The following is a 20,955-nucleotide window of genomic DNA, read 5'->3' as shown; positions in this document are numbered from 1 at the left end:
AGCTTATAGAACTTAAGTCCATGCATGTGGAAATCATGTGATTTCATGTTTGAATTCGTGTCAATAAATCTTAAAAATTTTGTTCTAAATACCTTTATTTTTTATGATGTTTTGCAAAAAAATTTGGGTTGATTCAAGTTCTGGAGACCCTCTTTAAAAATCAAATACTGGACCGGGTTTTAAACCCTATGAAAATTCTGGACACACTTTTAGCAGACTTATGGACTCAAGATCTCCCCCATGGGAGATCCGATTCATTCCAAAAAAGTGACAGTAGATCCACAGTAGAATATACTAACTTTCTGTATTTTTTGAGGTTTTTCCAAAATAGTTTGATTCTAGATAAAAATCGAATTTCTCAGACCTCTAGGAAAATCTCGATTTTTCCTTGTGAGGGTCTAGACCGACCCTAATCCACCATGTCCGTTCAATCCATAAGCCGGATGCTCAAACTTCTAACATAGAAGTTGTTTCTAATCTTTCCTTCTATCATTCCCCAAATTATGAGAATTTTTAAAACAACCTAGGTATTTTCCCCGAAATTAACTTTATTGTCTATCAGATTCCAATGTCCTAGAATTTCAGAGATTTAGGTCTCTGATAATCGTCTGCTCTCTCCCAAACCATAACCAAATCCCAATACTATAAAAAGAGTAAATCTTTCTCTGTTTGTCAGGGACATTTTCACAGAATTTCAGACATTTTATCATCTGTCTGATATTTTTCCCATAATTGTTTTTAAAACCTGTCTGTCTGCCCTACATCCCAGAGTCGTCGGATTCCGATCCGACTTACTGGAGTTGTCAAGCTCCGACCATAGGTCAAAACCAAAATCTGTAAATAGCAAAAATCTTTTCCTAACTGTCCTATGTCACCCCATAAAAGTTGAGAAATTTTTATGGAAGTTTAGTATCCGAAATCCAATTTAGAATTAGCATTTTAGGCAAAATCTTGATTTTTAAAATTTTTAGTTATTTTGCACATTAAAAAAATAATAAAAAAATAGATTTTTGAGTGTCTTTCTATTTTTAAGGTTAGTCTAGGTATCCATGCCAAATTTGGCTCAATTCCAAGTTCATTTGCCGTGTATGTTAGTTTATTTCTAAATTCAAAGGCGAAAATTAGGCAAAAATCAAGTTAAATTCGATATTTTGTGATATTTTTGCCATTTTAGGGTTTTTATCATGTGAATAAACATATAGAATCTTATTAGGGTTAATTTTCATATGATTTGCATTTTAATTTCCTATTTTTGCAAAATTTATTTCAGAAAACCCTGGTTTCAAGGCCATAGTCTTGTTATCAGGGGCATTTTGGTCATTTTGATCTCAATTTCGAAATTCTAAACTTCAATTCTCCAAAATTTCATGCATATCATCATATTTCATCATATCATATTTAATTTTATTTCATTTGATTTTCAAATTTCCAAATTTTACAAAAATTCTTTCAGAAAACCCTGATTTCATGGTCATCAGGGGCATTTTGGTTATTTTGACCCCAATTTCTAATTTCCAAGTTTATTTTTAAAATTTATTCCTTATTTCTCATGTTTATATCAAAGGGGGTATGAATTTGGGTTTATATCTGAATAATATTTGATACTTTCTAATATTTTCGGTTAAATTCAGATAAACCTACATTTCTATGCTAACATGTTTTCTAGTTTTGCAGGAACATTCAAGAAGAAGACTTTTATTTGCTTATTTTATTTCAATTCAATGTAATATCAAGTTGTAATAATTTGGAATAAGAGTTACTTTTCAACTTAGAATAGGACTGCATTGCATATAGTTTAATTTCTGCAATTTCCAATATCTGATGTATGTTGCATATGCACATTTTTCCAAAATTACTATGGTTGACACGAATGGCACATGCACGAGCTCTTTGGGAGTTCACAAATTTGGTGGGATTCGTATTTATGGCCATAGTCAGAATACGAAGAAAACCAAGATTTGTGATCTTCGTATAAGCCACATTAAGCCTACACTCTTAGGCTAACTTAAAAAATGCACTACATTTCTCCAAATTTTCAAAAGGATTTTCTTAATTCCTCAATGAAATATCTTTAAAATTCATGTTCATTCATTCAAATTGCATTATTTTTAAACTCATTTCCCAATTCCATTTCAGAAAAATCAATTTTCCCAAAAATTTCTAAGTCTTTCTCAGGATTCTGATTTTTCAAATAAGATTTCAAAGTATTTCCCAAGTTCAAATCATGATTTCCCAAGGTTTCCACATTCTCAATTTCATTTTCAAATCCCAAAGTCGATTTTCTCAAAAACTTAAAATTATTTCTGAAATTGATTTTTCTCAGAATTCTGAAATTTCCTTCAGAAATTGATTTTCATTTCAAACCCAAATCTCAAAAATTGATTTTCTCAGAGTTCCCATCTTTCTGAGAATCCATTTTTCATTTCAAAAATCATTTTCCAATGAACTTCCTGATTTTCTCAGAATTCTCAAATCCATTTCCTAAAAAAAGCAATCCAAATCTCAAAATCGATTTTCCCAAAGTTCAAGTTTTCCTGAGAATTCATTTTCCAATGCAAATTTCTATTTTTTAATGAAATTCAAAGATTTTCCCAGGAATTCCATTTTAAGCACTTTTTCAGTCATTTTTTAAGCACATCTCAATTTTCTAAGGCAAACAGCATGTTTCTCAAATTTGCATATTTTCAAAAATTCATAGCAGATGCCTGATTCTCTGTGCATTTTAGAAAAATAGAACATAATTTAGATATTTGAGTCAAGTCAAAGCATATAATTGATCCTTGGTTCGATTACCCCTAGTAAAGGCGCTAGGAACGGTCGAACCTCGTACCGACAGACGGATTCCATTCCACAGAATTTTTCTGCAAATTTTCAAAACAGAGGCGAGTAATTTTCAAAACCAATTTTCAAAACTTTTGTCGAGTTTGACTCGCAGAATCGTTCTCTCACTCTCACAGAGGGAGGGGAAATTTTTTTGCGATGATAACAGTATACAAACCTGGAACTGAGTATGACATTAAATGTATTCATATTATCCCCATGACAGTTACCACCTAGTGGTATACTAGGTTCCACATAGCTAACGTAGCTCTACCAGCATCAATTTTGAACAGAGCATAAGGCCGCTCTCTCAAACATATTTAGAGAGTCGATTTTATGGAAAAATCAACCTCAAAGACATCAACACTAAACTCCACAGTGAAGTTTGGAAATCTATTTCTGAACCAGCAACATCCACAAGGAAGAAATAGCAATATTTTTAAGGCAAAATAGATGCTTAGCAGATAACTAAAACAAGCTCCATCAGTGGCCATGTATGATAATGTTATCATGACTATTTACTGTGTACGATGGTCACTGAATTCCTTCACCATTTGAAGGTAAACTCCTCTATTTTAAACTCATCTTAATTCTCGGATGAGACCCATCTAGGTGGTGTCACTTCCGAATCCCTCTTTTCATCCAGATTTCTCAAATTTCAGAGTTTTAGTCAGATTAAGACTGTCTCTTCAGTTTTTCAAACCCTTTTCAAAATTTTATTTTGGTTTTAAATCAAAGGTAGCCTTACCCCTCGTCCATTTCCTTCATTTTGACCAAAATCTTAGAGTTTCAGCCAGACAAGGACTCTGTCCCAGAGTTTTAATCGGATTAGGACTCTATCCCGATTTCATCATTTATTCCTATTTTTCACTTGTTTTAAAAAAACTTTCTCATCTGACTTTCAAAAAGACAAAAATTTTAGAGTTTCAATCAAACTAAAACCCTATTCCAGAGTTTCAGTCAGATTAGGACTCTACCTTTCATTTCTATTTTTACCTGTTTTCAATAAAATCTTTCAAAAAAAATCAAAATTTTAGAGTTTTTAGTCGGATTAGGACTCTGTTCCAGAGTTTCAGTCGAATTAGGACTCTAACCTTGACTTCATTTTTGAGAAAATCTTTCAAAAACTTCTTCATTTATCTTTCAAAAACTCAAATTTTAAAATTTCAGGACTTTACTTTAGAGTTTCAAAATTTTAGGACTTTGTCCCAGAGTTTCAGTCGGTTCAAAACTCTATTCTGATTTCATCTTTTTACTTTTATTTCACTTGTTTTTTGAAAACAGATACAATTCTCAGAGTTTCAAAATTTTAGGACTCTATCTTAGAGTTCTGGTTAATTAGGACTCTAACCCTGATTTTATCTTTTTGCTTATTTTCACTAATCTCTGAAAAGATCTTTTAAAACCTCTTCGTTTGTCTTTCAAAAACCAAAATTTAAGATTTTCAAAATTTTAGGGCTCTAATCAGGAGTTCCAGTTGGTTCAGGACTCTAATCCTCTCGAATTTATTCTTCGCTTTTATTTTCATCTGTTTTAAAAACTTTTTTTAAATCTTTATGCTAACCTTTTCGAAAACTCAGAAGTGGGGCCCACATAGTTGGCGCCACATTTGAGAGAGTTTCAACTTATTTAGGATTCTAATTGATTTAAAAACTCTGATTGTTATCTTTTGTTTTAAACCCATTTTGAAAATCTTGTTTTTAACCCCTTTATTTTTAAACTTTAATCATTTTCTGAAAACTCAAATGGGGCCCACAGTAGGTGGTGCCACAATTGAAAGATTTTAGGTTAGTTTAGGGTTTAGTTAGTGTCCTAATTGAATTTGAATTTCAAAAAAATCCAAATTGATTTTAAAACATAACCTTTATTTTCACTTTTTAAAGCCTTGTTTTTAAAACTTGTAATTAGGACTTTTAAAAACCAAATGTGGGCCCACAAGGGGGGTACAACATTTAAAGGTTCTTAAAGCTAATTAGGAGTCTTAATTAGGGTTAATTGTTTAGAGTTTGGTTAGGATAAAACTCTCAAGAAAAACTGCCCCCCCTTAATTGAGTTAATTAGGAAGAGTTTTCAGAAAATAAAACTCTAAAAAATCTAACCTAATGAAACTCTATAAATAGATGCCATAGGGGGTCAACCTCCACATGTTTTTCTCACCCTCTCTCTCTCTAAAATTTGTGGCTGCCTCTCTCTCCTCCCAAGGTTCTTCCATTGATGCTTCGAGGTAAGGTCTTCCTCCATTGATGCTTCGAGTTATTTATTTTTATTATTTATTCAATTTTGCATCATCTTTTATTATGTTTATCTCAGAGAAACATGAAAAAATGCTTATATATGGATAAATCTATCAATTTCCAGATATTATTGGATAAATTCCGAAACGTCGACATTTATCCATTAATGAGTTTACTAATTTTGCAGGGATATTCAAGATTATATTTTCTTTTAATTCTCTTTTCCTTTTATTTTAATCATTGATGTAAATTGTAATATTGGAATAAGAATTTAATTTCCTTCTTAGATTAGGGTTGCATTACATATAATTTATTTTCAATAATATGATTCGTGAGATGGATGATGATTCATGCATATTCAAATTCACAATGGTCTACACGAATGACACATGCACTCGCTTCTAAGGAGTTAATAAACTCGAATGAGTTCGTATTTGTGGCTATAATCAGAATACAAATAATATCCAGATTTATCATCTTCTTTTAAGCCACAAACAACCTACACTCTTAGGCATTTTCAGAAATCATTGCATATTCCAAACTTTTCTAAGTATTTTCCCCTTTTAGAATCAAATGAACTATATTCAATGTATATTCGTGGCCATAGTCAGGAATATGTGTTGATTTTATTTCATCTAAATTCTATAAGGCACAAAAATTCTTTTATCAAAGATTTTCCTCAAATTCTTCAGAAAATATCTTTGCAAATTGCATTCATTCATTTATCTAAGCTAGACTACATCATGAAAAGACTTTCATAGAGCCACGCACCCATCCCTTTTGATGTTTTCCAATTCAATAAAAAAAATGATTTTCTCTAAGTCTTTTTCCGGAATTCAATTTTCTCAAACAGATCTCCTTTTCTTCAGAAATTGATTTTCCCTTTCTTCAAAGTACTTTCTCAAATATGGGTCATGATTTTCAAAGTGTCTCATTTTTCCAAGAATTTTAAATATTTTAAGCATACATCATATTTTTAATCTACATTTTCCAAAGTTTATAGCACATGCCTGATTCTTTGTGCATTTAGGAATAGAACATCGATTTAAACAATTGAGTAAAGCAAAACACATGATTGATCCTTGGTTCAATTATCCCTGGTTATGGTGCCAGGAATGGTTGAACCTCGTACCGACATGCGAGTCCCTTTCCCGCAAGTTTTTCAAAACAGAGGCGAGTTATTTTCAAAACTTTTTCAAAAGGTCAGTTTGACTTGCAAAAGTAAAATTTTGCAATAATAACATGTTTGACGACCAAGATGAGAACTGTCTTTGCCTGATCAAACTTGTGCTTTTCTCTATTCAACTTATCAAAATCATGTTCTAATCAATGTCAGTCCTATTTTCATGTGAACCTAAAAGCCTAAAATCTAACCCAACTGACATGAATTTTATTTAGACTTAGGCATGGTTTGGTAGGACCGATTGAGAAGGTATTATTCATGCTCATATAGACTTAGGTCTCATACAATCCTCCTCAATCTAGGATTTGATTGAAAACAATGTTTGCTTCTCATAAATTTTTCAAAATTCTACTTCTTTAGTTCATTAGAGCCCTCTGTTTTCTTGCATGTTGATCATATTTTAAAAACAACCCTACCTACTTTTACCTGGCCACCACGTTGTTTGGCTTTCTTCTAAAACCATAGTTCGGGACAAAGCCTCACATCTGGGCCACCTATTTGGGTTGATCCCCTCTGCCACGTGCCGAGGGCCATAGTCTAAAGTATATTGGCAGGCGCTTACGGATGTTGAAAAACATGAGCCTAGAACCAGAGAAATACTTTTATGCCACGTACATCGAGCCTCGGCTCGAGTATATCGGCATAGCATGATTGGACATAGATGATCTGAGCCTTAGAGTTAGGATTAGAGTCCTATAACTATTTCAAACTTTGTGTATCTAGAGTCAGCCTTTTAGGGAATGCTGTATGCACATACTTGTTTGTGTAAGATGTGATTGAATGCATCTTAGTTATTTTCTTTTATTCATTTTACTCCTCCAATAAGTTTTTTGAAAATACTAAACGATTTCCGAAATCCCCCATTTTCCATGTATTACCTAACATCCCCTTTTATTTTCATAAAACCCTGGATGATTTTTTGCAAATCCCCTATTTTTTCTCAAAACTCTAGGCAATTTTTCTATCCTTCCGTTCTTATGGATCTCAAATTTTCAGCCTTGGTTTTATCCTGCCTGCAACTTTAAAAAATCCTGTGTTTTTCTAAGCTTTTCCCTGATTCTTTTTCCATTTTTTCAGTCTATCTTGATGGCGTCCAGTCAGCTTAATTCTGTCTTTTCTTGAGGGTCATATCTCTTATGAGGTGCAACAAGGTCTCCCTGACCATCGAACTCTGAACACCGGACCTTTCCTTCCCTGGTGATACTATTCTTGGCTCAAAAACTTCTCTCGTATATTCTCGAACCATCTAAACGATTATGGATTGGAACTAGCATCTTCAGTGGGAGAGCAGATCATCAACGATAATTTGATTCAAGCATCGACAGAGCAATGGAATGCACATACTTGTACCTTCTGGTTCTCATGTGGAGAGATGACTTTACTATTGGACAATTTTTTGGATATCATAGGTCTACCTGAGCCAGCTGGTCAGCCAGAGGATCCGTTAGAGAAATAATTTTTGATCAATGCCAAGGAATTGGACCCCCGAGATGCTTTAGCTCGAATGACTGGGCGCAGATCCTGGCCCCTGATAGATGTATATGAGAGTCAGTGTATCGATTTGTTGGAGCTATATCAACAATATGGAACATTTGAGGAAGTCAACTCCTTATCCCGAGCAACACGAGAAAGGATTCAACATGCAATGGTCTTGTGCACAGTAGGACTAGCCTTCTTCTAGAATGGCTAGAACTATGTAGACATCAGAACATTGCAGCTTTTGCAAAGATAAGAAAGTCGACAGACCAATCGTCTCTCGATTGCCATGGCTGCACTCGCTTTCTTATATCGTGGATTGACCCGCTTTATGCTTAAAGATTCAATCTTAGTAGAAGGGTGCATCTACGCATTACAGTCTTGATTCTTCTGATATGTGCCAACTCGAGCCAGTTCATTCAGATATAGCAGCAAAAAGCCACTACCTACTTCTCGATACAGATTCTTGATCGAGAACCTCCATGAAGAAGAAATTGTGTGGGACTACTTTGACCGTCAGGAGTCACCCCCTCGATACACTTATGTGTATGGTAGGCAATTCAAGTTACTCAGACCATTCTTCTTCGTCTATTACCAGCTAGAGTGGTGTGTCAGGCAGTTTTCGTAGAGGCAGAAGCGAATTGATGCTCGACTATTATCAGACACTGTGCTAGAGTTCAATCTAAAGTTTGATCAGTGGTCTGGAACATACCATTCTGTTAAAAATAGCTGAGATTCTTTTGTTGTCCTCACTGTCTTCCCCGATCCTCGAGTGTCCTCTGATTATCATGAGTGGTGACAGATCGTTTGTCCACCCCTTCTTTGTCAAGTTTATTATTAATAAAATCATTTTCCTTCAACAAGTCTCATTTTATCATGGTTTGACAACCTCGCCTAGGTGACAAGCCATATTTTAGTTGTTTATTTCCTTTATAAGAATAACAACGCAATTGTCGTAATTTCAATAATGACCCCATCTCTGGTAAAGGGATATTCTTCAAATTGTCGACCTGATTCTTACTAGATATTCTCCCTCTATTCATTTTATCCAAAACCGTCATCCTCAGATTCTAATCATCCATCTTTTTTTGCAGTGAGCACTCATACTTTCATATGGTTCAAACAAGGTCCGACAAAAAAACCGCACCCGTCCAATAGATCAGCTACTCCTCTGCATCCGAGCAAGAAATGGGTTCTCCAAGAACTGCCATAGGACAGAGTCAGACTGACAGAGATGACATCGATCCCGCCGCATATCAGTTGTTTAAGAAAATGATGATTAAAATGATGTCTGAGCAAGCTAAAGACAGTCCCAGAAAGGCGCCCATCAAGAAGAAGACATCTGTCACCTTCTCCAAGAACATCACTAGAAAGAGTGTCAACACAGGAGGTTCTAAGCCTGACAGAAGCAACAATGGAGGCAAAAAGAGTGATACCAAAATAATACCATATTTTTGTGTCATCTGTCACCTTCTACAAGAAAATTACATATTTTTGTGTTTTTTTATTCAATTTTCATACCAAAATAATACCAAAAATACAATTTTTTGATTTCACTTTAATTTTAGAATTGTTAGAAGTATCGATGTTGATTTTCACAGATTTTAGAATTCTTTTGGTGCATTGTTTAATTAAATCATGAAAACAGGATGCCCACGGAGTCCTGATTCAACTAAAACATGGGCAAAAAATGATATTTTTATGACATTTCAAAATTTTCATTAAAAGTTTTATATTTTTAGGGCTTATCATGTTCATAATCATGCTAGGGTGCTCCACACCCGATTTGGGGTTGATTTGAATCCGTTTGATCCCTAAATTGAAAGTTTTACAAAAATCTTTTTTTGAAAACCCTGATTTCATGACCATAGTCTTGTTTTCAGGGGCATTTTGGCCATTTTCCCAAAATTTTAAATTTCAAAGTTATTTATTTTTATTATTTATTCAACTTTGCATCATCTTTTATTATGTTTATCTCAAAGAAGCATGAAAAAAGGCTTATATCTGGATAAATCTATCAATTTCCAGATATTATTGGATAAATCCCGAAAAGTCAACATTTATCCATTAATGAGTTTACTAATTTTGCAGGGATATTCAAGATTATATTTTCTTTTAGTTCTCTTTTCGTTTTATTTTAATTATTGATGTAAATTGTAATAGTGGAATAAGAATTTAATTTCCTTCTTAGATTAGGGTTGCATTACATATAGTTTATTTTCAATAATATGATTCGTGAGATGGATGATGATTCATGCATATTCAAATTCACAATGGTCTACACGAATGACACGTGCACTCGCTTCTAAGGAGTTAATAAACTTGAATGAGTTCATATTTGTGGCTATAATCAGAATACAAATAATATCCAGATTTATCATCTTCTTTTAAGCCACAAACAACCTACACTCTTAGGCATTTTCAGAAATCATTGCATATTTCAAACTTTTCTAAGTATTTTCCCCTTTTAGAATCAAATGAACTATGTTCAATGTATATTCGTGGCCATAGTCAGGAATATGTGTTGATTTTATTTCATCTAAATTCTATAAGGCACAAAAATTCTTTTATCAAAGATTTTCCTCAAATTCTTCAGAAAATATCTTTGCAAATTGCATTCATTCATTTATCAAAGCTAGACTGCATCATGAAAAGACTTTCACAGAGCCACACGCCCATCCCTTTTGATGTTTTCCAATTCAATCTCAACAAAAATCGATTTTCTCTAAGTCTTTCTCCAGAATTCAATTTTCTCAAAAAAATTTCCTTTTCTTCAGAAATCAATTTTTCCTTTATTCAAAGTACTTTCTCAAATATGGTTCACGATTTTTAAAGTGTCTCCTTTTTATAAGAATTTCAAATATTCTAAGCATACATCATATTTTCAATCTGCATTTTCCAAAGTTCATAGCACATGTCTGATTCTTTATGCATTTAGGAATAAAACATCAATTTAGACAGTTGAGTAAAGCAAAGAATATGATTGATCATTTGTTCAATTACCCCTGGTTATGGCGCCAAGAACGGTTGAACCTTGTACCGACAAGCGAGTCCCTTTTCTGCAAAATTTTCATAATAGAGGCAAGTTATTTTTAAAACTTTTTCAAAAGGTCAGATTAACTTGCAAAAGTAAAGTTTTGCAATGATAACAAATTCGTTCCACGAATTCCGTTTCACAAGAGGAGTATAAATCACCTACCTTTTTGTCAAAAAAAATCGCTCTTACTTAATCCGGTGGGTCTTTTCGCACAATCCGGTCGATCTACTCACACTACTGCCTTGTATACACCCTTCTTAAGCCCTCATCAATCATGTGGAGGCCTCTCTTGTAGACCCAAGTAAGAAAATGTTATGGGGTTGGGTGAGAAAAGGAGAGAAAAGATAGGGTTTAGGGGGAAAGAGAGGTTTTTTAGAGAACTCGGAGAAAAATCCTAAAGAGGCAAAATGGGGGGGGGGGGGGGGGGGGTGAGCCCCTTTCCTTTTTTATAGACCTTAGGATTAGGTCAAGGGCTGGGGCTAACTTCAGCCCTTGATCTAATCTTGAGTTAGTTTCCAAATCTCTCAAGTTTACTTACTTTTTTTTTCTTCTAAAATCCCTTATATATATATATAATTTCTAATACATATAGTTTAAGTGTTATATCATGTATTTTATATAGTATACTATGTATTATATAATGCTTAACCTATAGGTAAAGGGTTGGTCGACCCCCATGGTTGACTCCCTTTCCAAAATTGAAAACCAATTTCAACTTGCTTGCTTGGCAAGCAAGTTGACTAAGTAAATGTTTTTTTGTTCTTTCTTTCTTCCCTTCATGGGTCCAGCAAGGGCTGAACCCTTCTAGCGTCTTTCAAAAGTGATGCCCCCCCCTATGGGGCTCATTTTTTATTTTTGAAAAGTTTTGACTTTTCCTACCCTTCTTTTGATTTTTAACTTAATTTTCAATTTGGTTTTTGGTTTTATCAATTTAAACTTTAAATTAGGATGCTACATAGAATGGGAGGGCCGACCTATGGACTCCTACCATTTTATAAATTTTAGCTAATTTTTGAAATCTATTCCATGAAATTCAAGTTAAATGTTTTCTAAATTAAATTAAAATGCCTCAAATAAATTTGAAATTCACATAAAATGATAATGCATTTAATCTAATCAAATTCATGCCTAATGAAGTTTTATTAATATATTTTCAAAATTTTAAGCATCTTAATTATTTATTTTTAATTGATTCAACTAAGGTTAAAAATCTGAGTTTTACCAAAATATGCCTAAATTTATGAAAACTCTATGCGCGTGGGGTTTTATTCATTTTTTTTATATTTCTTTTCCAACTAACCCTACAAATCCCTTTAGTGCATTTTTAACCAAAAGTCTAGAATTTAAAATTTTTCACATAATACAAAAATTAAAAAATTCAAGAAAAGGTCTGAAAAAATCTCGGATATTACATCCAACCCCTCTAAAAAATAAATTTTGTCCTCAAAATTTGGTTAGGGTTACGTACCAAACAAGTGTGGATATTTAGTTATGATATTCGCCTCGGGCTCTCAAGAACACTCCTCGAGCCCATGGTGTTGCCATCGTACTTTCATGAGCGGGATTGTCTTGTGTCGTAGCACTTGCTCTCGTTGTCCCACTATCTCTATTGGATGCTCCTCAAAAGTGAGATCTCTCTGAACCTCAACCTCGTCGTACTGAATGACATGTGCAGGGTCTGTCACATACTTTCTCAACATCGACACACGAAAAACATTGTGGATGTTCAAAAATTGAAGCGGCAGTGCCAACCTATAAGCGTTGCTTGCTATCCTCTAGATGATGAAGAAAGATCCTACATACCTCAAACTCAATTTTCCTTTCTTGCCGAACCAAAATACACTCTTCGTTAGAGATACTCTGACAAATACATGATCGCCAACTTCAAATGAAACCTCTCACCTCTTTGGATTTGCATAGCTCTTCTGACGGCTCTGCGTGGCCGGAAGTCTCTTACGAATCAGCTGCACCTAAACCGTATAGTGCTGCAAAACTATAGGTGATTCGACAGCTCGATCACCAACCTCACTCCAACAAATAGGGGACCTACAGGGTCACCCGTATAATGCCTCCTATGGAGCCATGCCAATACTCAAATGGTAATCGTTGTTGTAGGCGAACTCGGTTAACTTTATATGCTTACTCCAGTCACCTTTCTAGTCTAACACACAAGCTCATAGCATGTTCTTTAGTGTCTAGATAGTCCTCTCTGACTATCCGTCAGTCTGTGGGTGAAATGCTGTACTAAACTTAAGCTTTGTTCCCAAAGCTTTCTAAAGTTTTTTCCAAAACTTTGACATGAATCTCGGATCTCTGTCTGAGATGATCGAAACAGGTACCCCATGTAACCTGATGATCTCATCAATGTACAGATCAACCAAACTCTCCAAAGTCTGATTCGCCCTGGTCGGTAAGAAGTATGCCGACTACGTAAGGCGATCAACAATCACCCAAATGATGTCGTACTGCTGGCTTATCTTGGGTAGACTTACCACAAAATCTATGGTAATGTCTTCCAACTTCTATTGTGGGATCTCAATTGACTACATCATGCCGCCCAGTCTTTGGTGCTCTATCTTGACTTGCTGGCAAATCAAGCATCTCGAAACATACGCAGCAACGTCCTTCTTCATGCCGGGCTACCAATAGTTCCTCTGCAAATTTTTATACATCTTGGTGCTCCCTGGATGTATGGTGAATCTGGTGCGATATGCCTCATCTAGTAGCTCTTTCATCAACTGAGGATCCTCTGGTACCCAAAGTCTCTGGTTATACCAGATACTTTCGTCCTCCTCTAAGTGCAAAACTGACTCATCTTACTTGCATGCTGCAATCATCTTCATGAGCCCGGAGTCATCCTTTTGTTGAGAGATGATCCTGTCCATGAGTTTCGTCCTCACCGCTGTACTAGAAATCTAATTACGACCTGATTCTATGTCAAACGGTCTCTAAGCTATCAAGTCTTCAAGCAATCTTCACTCGCTGCTGATAAAACTCGCAAGGCTTCCAGTCTTTCGACTCAAAACATCAACCACTATATTGGCTTTGCCTGGGTGGTATGAAATATAGAAATCATAATCTTTGAGAAACTCTAACCATCATCTCTGACTTATATTCAGATCCTTTTATGAGAAGATGTATTTGAGCTCTTACGATATGAGAAGACCTCAAATTGCCCGTCGTACAAGTAATGTCGCCAAACCTTAAGTGCAAAGACTACGACAACAAACTCCAAGTCTTGAGTGGGGTAGTTTTGGTCGTGCACCTTCAGCTGACGTGATGCATAGGTGATAACCTTGCCGTTCTGCATCAACACACATCCTAGTCCAGTACCTGGTGCATCATTGTAAACCACAAAGCCTCCATGACCGGAAGGTAGGGTGAGAACGATGGCTGTAGTAAGCCTCTTCTTCAATTCCTGAAAGCTCTCTTCGCACTGCTGGGTCCAAACAAACTTGATTTACTTGCGAAGCAGCTTCGTCATGGGTGAAACGATCTTCAAGAAATCTTGGATAAATCGTCAGTAGTATCCCGCGAGTTAAAAAAAACTACATATGTCTGATAGGCTCTTAGGCTGTTTCCAGTCTAAAACCGCTTCCACCTAGTTCCTCAAACAAGATTCATAAATTAACATAAGACTCCAAACAATGTTGGTCCAACATAGTTGGCGAGGTGTATTACCTTAGCAGGGTCCACTGACACCCCCCGTCTTTGGAGATCATGTGATCCAAAAACATAACTTGCTTTAGCCATAATTCACAATTCGAGAACTTGGCATACAACTGATGCTGTAGAAGTGTCTCTAGAACAATCCTCAAATGCTCTCTGTGATCTTCCTAACTTTCTGAGTAAATCAGGCTGTCATCTATAAATACGATCACAAAAGGATCCAGGTAGGGCCAAAAGATCCGGTTCATCATATACATAAATGCTACCAGAGCATTAGTTAGCCCAAAGGGCATCACTAGAAACTCATAATGGTCGTACCATATCTTGAATGTTGTTTTCTGCAAATCCGACTTCTTGATCTTCAATTGATGATATCTTGATCAAAGATTTATCTTAAAGAAGACCTTGGCATCATGAAGTTGATCAAACAAGTCATTGATCGGAGGAAGAGGGTACTTGTTCTTGATCGTCACTTGATTCAGCATACAATAGTCGATGTTTAGGCGCATTGACATGTCCTTCTTGATGAACAAGATTGAAGCTCCCCAAGATGAAACACTGGGCCGAATAAAGCCCTTGTCCATCAACTCTTGCAACTGCTTCTTCAATTCTTCCAACTCTATTGGGGCCATACGGTAGGGTGCTCTAGATATTGGAGCCATTTCAGGCACTAGCTCAATTGCAAAATCCACCTCTCTCGCAGGCGGTATACTTGGCAAATCATCTGGGAAGACATCTGTGTACCTGTGATCGTTGCAAAAAATTTACATTTCGCAAGTCCATTGACCTTTTGAAAAAGATTTAGAGATAACTTGCCTCCGTTTTTAAAAATTATGAGAAAATTAGGAAATGAGATCCGCCTGTCGGTACGAGATTCAACCGTTCCTGGTGCCTTTACCAGGAGTAATTGAACAAAGGATTGAACTTTATGCCTTGCTTTGCTTAAAATGCCTAAGAAATTATTCTAAGTCCTAGAATGCAGAAATGAAAACTATATAAGTGTTGTGATTTTTAAAAAAATTTCATGGAAAATCCTGATGCATGCATAGAATGGTTTTGAGATTGAGATTTGCTTTGAAATGTTTCAAAATTGAATTCCAAGTGATCTCAAAAATTACTTTGGAAATACTTTGAAAATATCTCAAAATTGGCTTAGAATGATTTCAAAATTGATTCAAAATATCTTTGAAAATCAATTTGAAAATCATTTGGAAAATTACTTTGAAATGATTTCAGAATTGATTCAAAATATCTTTGAAATTTTACTTGGAAAATGCTTTGAAATGATTTCAGAATTGATCAGAAAGTACTTTGAAAATATTTGAAAATTGGATTGAAATGATTTCAAAATTAATTTGAAATTACTTTGAAAATATTTCGAAAATCATTCAGAAAATATTTTGAAATTGAAAATATTTTGGAAAATTTGAATTTTTTAAAAAATGCTCGGAAAAGGAGATGATTGTTTTGAAATTGAAATTGAAAATTATTTGAAATCGAAATCGAATTTGAAATTGAAATTGAAATTGAGATTGAAATTGGCATTGAAGTTGGAAATTGAAATTGAAATTGAAATTGAAATTGAAATTGAAATTGAAATTGAAGTTGAAGTTGAAGTTGAAGTTGAAGTTGAAGTTGAAGTTGAAGTTGAAGTTGAAATTGAAATTGAAATTGAATTTGAAATTGAAATTGAAATTGAAATTGAAATTGAAATTGAAATTGAAATTGAAATTGAAGTTGAAGTTGAAGTTGAAGTTGAAATGCTTTGAAGTTGAAATTGAAGTTGAAGTTGAAGTTGAAGTTGAAGTTGAACTTGAACTTGAAATTGAAATTGAAATTGAAATTGAAATTGAAATTGAAATTGAAATTGAAATTGAAATTGAAATTGAAATTGAAATTGAAATTGAAATTGAAATTGAAATTGAAATTGAGATTTGAAATTGAATATGAATTTGAAATAAAAAATTGAAATCACTTTGAAATTGAATTCGAATTGGAATCAAAATTTGGAGTTTGAAATTGAATTTAAATTTAAATTGGAGTTTGAAATTGAATTTTGAAATTCAAATCAAAATTGAAATTGTGTTTTTACAAAAATAAAGATGAATTTGCCACATATCCATGACTATGGCCACAAATATGTTTTAAACACATCTTCTTGAAAATATCTTGGAAAACTTTAAAATATGCAATGATTTTTGAAAATAGCCTAAGAGTGTAGGCTTATTGCAACTTAAAAGAAATTAATAAATCTGAATTTCATTTGTATTCTGACTATGACCACAAATACGAATTTCATTAAGTTTATTAAATTCTTAGAAGAATGTGCATGTGACATTCATGTTGACCATTATAAAATTTGAAGTATGCATATGCCAAGTTATATAATTTAATATTGAAAATTAAACCACATGCAAATGCAATCTAACTAATACAGAAAGGGAATTTTCCACTATTTTGATATTTATTACAAATTACATCGAATAATGGAATTTGAAATAAATAAATACAAAAAATAAATAAAATAAAACATCATCTTGAGCTTTTCCTGGAAAATTAACAAACATATTAGTGGAAAAAATGTAGGCTTTTCTGGATTTATCCAACAATATCCATAAATTGAAGGATATTTTCCAGAAATAAGCCTTTTCCATGCTTTTTATAAAACTAAAATCATAAAATGAAGTAAAGGATGAATGAATGATATAATAAACTATTAAAATGAACCTATTTTGGAAAATAAATTTCAAAATTAGGGAAAAAGGACCAAAATACCCTTAATTTTAAGACTATGGCCTTAAAATTAGGGGTTTCTGAAATGAATTTTGAAATATTTATCACATGGAAGCTAAACAATTTATGAAATTAATTGTGAAGCTTGATAAAGTGATTAAAAACATTATCAAAGTCTTAAATCATGGAAATAATATTCGAAATTTGAGAAATTAAGTGCCAAAAATGCCTAATTTGCCCCTATTTTGGCAAAATTATGACTTTTATTAAACCGATTTTGAAAAATGCAATGAATGAAATGCCAAATGGCCATAGAAATTTATGAAAATCAATATGGAGGCCCCTAACAACCCTAGGAGAAATTTAGAATTTAAAAATTCAAGAAAACTTTCAAGAAAAACCTGTATTAGGGTTTTTTTATCAAATTAAAACAGGAATTTGCAGAATCAAGATTTACAAGAAAACTTGTCAGAGCATTTCGAGTGAATGAAGATCTAAAACAACTCAAATAAAACTCAAAATGAATTCATAGATTTAAAATACATCGGAAAAACATCTCCTTTTTACAGAACATCAAAATCATTTCTGAATCTTGATATATGAATGAAACATTCTAGAATTAATTTTAGAAGCATGAGATCGAATTTTAACAGATAAGCTTTTATAATTTGGGTGTTTCAGAGATTAAATTGACTCAATTTCTCTCAAATTTGTTGGAGAAGTTGCTTAACACAATCCTAAAACTACTCCAATTTACAAAAATGAAAAATCAATTATGGTTTGGAAATGGTGACTTCAGAAAGTCACTATTCTATCTTAGAGAATGAACCTGTTACAGAACATGAAGTTCTGTAACCAGTCCCGATTTTTAACAAAATTGAAATAGCAAATGAACATAAAAAATTATAAAAATTAAAAGAGATAAACTAAACACATAATGGAAGAAAACCCTTTTTACAAATTTCCAAAACCACTTTTGGTTAGAGATATCTGATCTAGACAAGATAGGATAAGATCTAAGCAAGGCTTAATGATGCAAAATAATAGAATTCTGATTTTTGATCGAACTCAAAAATGAAATATTCATGGAAATTGCTAAAAATTTGCAGAGGTAAACTAGACTTGCAAAGAAAGAAAACCCTTTTTACAGATTTTAAAATTAATCTCCCATTAGGGAGATCTGATTAAATAAAATGGCACTAAATAAAATTTGAATTAGGCTTAAATGTAAATGGACTTCATCTATAAAATTTAGAATTTTCATGTATTTAAATTATTTATTTTTAATATTCTTTAAGAGGTTAATTCAAATTCTTCAAAAAAAAAATCTGAAAAAATTGAAACTCAATAAGGTCGATGAGACCCTTGGGCGTGTAGGGGTATATTTCTCATACTTAGAAACATTCTCAAAGTCCTACAAGCCATATATCACAATGCCTAACTCATTTAATTTTTTTTGATTTATCATAAAATAATAAAATTATGAACATTTATGAAAATTGCTAAAAAATTATAGGTATTACACTCAGGCCTTCTTTGTGGCCTGAGTTAGAAGGGTTTGACTCCTGCAGAGCAAAGGTTGACTCCTGTTACTGTAAAAAATTTGAAAAGCTATGTTTTAGTAGCGCTTTCATGCCCAAAACATGTCCTTTTCACAACATACTTCAACTGTCAACTGACACTTCCAAACCATAGAACTTAAGCAAGTAAATTCATATATCTAGCAAAAAAACATTACAATAATTTAAGCATATTATATGTAAAATTATGAAAGAACAATGCGTGTAATAATGTAAATAACATGTATGGGTTCTTTAGATTAGTCCTGCCTTAAAACTATGGGGTTATGTAGGAAAAGAAGAAATTGTAGAAAAACATAAACTACAGGTTGGTTGGTGCACTAGCTTTCCAACGACCTTTCAAACTGAGAGAAACAAAGCGTAAGAGGGTTACCTCCCACCATCGATTCCTAACGGAGAAGAAGAATAAGAAGAAGAGAGAGACACATTGGTCGTCCAACCACTATAGTTCCACAACAACAAAGAGAGAAGAGAGAGAGAGAGAGAGAGAGAGAGAGAGAGAGAGAGAGAGAGAGAGAGAGAGAGAGAGAGAGAGAGAGAGAGAGAGCAGAGTGAGTGATACAATGATGGTCGAGTGAGAGGGGTTGGGCATCTATTTATAGGCCATGAAAGAGGGAGAAAGAAAACCAGTTTGAATGGGGGGTGAGTGAGAACGCAAACCTTGCATGCGTGAGGGAGGGAGGGTGTCAGAGCCTAGATAGGGCTGATGGGAGGGGATGATGATGGTTTATAAACCATCGAAACCCAAAATAGGAGGGGCAGAAATTGAGGCAGTTTCGCCCTTTATTAGTTGGGTCAAACCACAACCGACTCTCATGGGTCGACTCTTCAATGGGAAGATCGACTCTCGGGCTACTGGGTAGACCTCTTTTAAAACAAACAATGCAAGGGTTGACCCTTCAAAACAGGGGTCAAGCGCTTTTGGGCCTTTTTTTTACACAGGGGTCGACTCTCGATTCAGAGGGTCGACCATCATGTCCCTTCTATTAAAACATGGGTCGACTCCCTCTACAAAAGGTCAACCCTCGGGTCCCTTCTCCTAAAACAGGGGTCGACTCCCTCTACAAAAGGTCAACCCTCGGGTCCCTTCTCCTAAAACAGGGGTCGACTCCCTCTATAAGGTCAACCTTTTTTTGTCAAAGATCCCCCAAAACTTATCGAGGGCGTTCTGAACTTGTTACAACTCTATTTTTGACAAAATAAAAATCATTCTCTTCAAAATTTTGATATGAATGCAATCATATACTCGAAAGTTATAAAATATGCATTAAAAATTCTATTATCTCTAAAAAATTATAAGCATTACACATATATTGCATTCATTCCATTCTTTCACAAGAATACTGCTTCTCACGATCTCTTTAATGGGGAGAAAATACAGTATTTGTAGAGGTACCTTCTTCTCTTTGGCCTTAAGAATGTCAAATTACATTGCATCTTTGATATGGAGAAAACACAATATACCATCGTTGATTCTACATTCTATGTTGTTCTCTTGAATTTTCCTATCCCACCCAGATCATGCGATCGAACGAATGCTGACTGTGAGATGCATCAACTCTATATTATTATCATCCAACATATCTTTTCGGCTATCATAATTTGTTAGTGGATGCCTTCTGCATCATCATCTTTCACATTCTCTATGATGAGAATGCAACAATCATGAACAACTCATAGACTTTTGGTTTCCTATTTCACCCATACCATAAGAATTCACTGCAGATGCTTTTACTGAAAAAATAGACCATCGATAAAGTTCTGCCAATCTTTTCACCGTCGATGAAGTGTCGTCGATCTTCTCATCGTCGATGCTTTTACCAAAAAAACTCACATTCAATGAAGTGTCGCCCATACTTTTATCGAAAAACTCACTGTTGATGAAGTGTCTCTCAGGCTTTTGCTAGAAAAACTCACCGTCGATGAAGTTTCACCCATACTTTCATGGTTTACCACTGCTAGTGAAGCCGATGAACCGCTATTGATGATGGATTTTTGCAAAGTCTAAATGGCGTTGAAATGTTGATGGAATATCGTCGGAAGGATTGGTGACCACTAATTGGAGAGCAAAAGAACACTCGGGTTGGAAAAATAGGGCATCCGAATGCAAATAAGGGATTGAAAAATGAAGTGTCATTTATATATAACGAATTTTTGCAAGAAATTTTTTTTTTGCAATACTTTTGCGATACTCGTTTGGAATTTTGCAAGGTATGGACTTCC

Source organism: Nuphar pumila, chromosome 8, assembly GCF_984573655.1.
Source record: "Nuphar pumila chromosome 8, dmNupPumi1.hap1.1, whole genome shotgun sequence".
NCBI classification, from domain to species: Eukaryota; Viridiplantae; Streptophyta; class Magnoliopsida; order Nymphaeales; family Nymphaeaceae; genus Nuphar; species Nuphar pumila.
Note: the sequence above shows the minus strand (reverse complement) of the source record.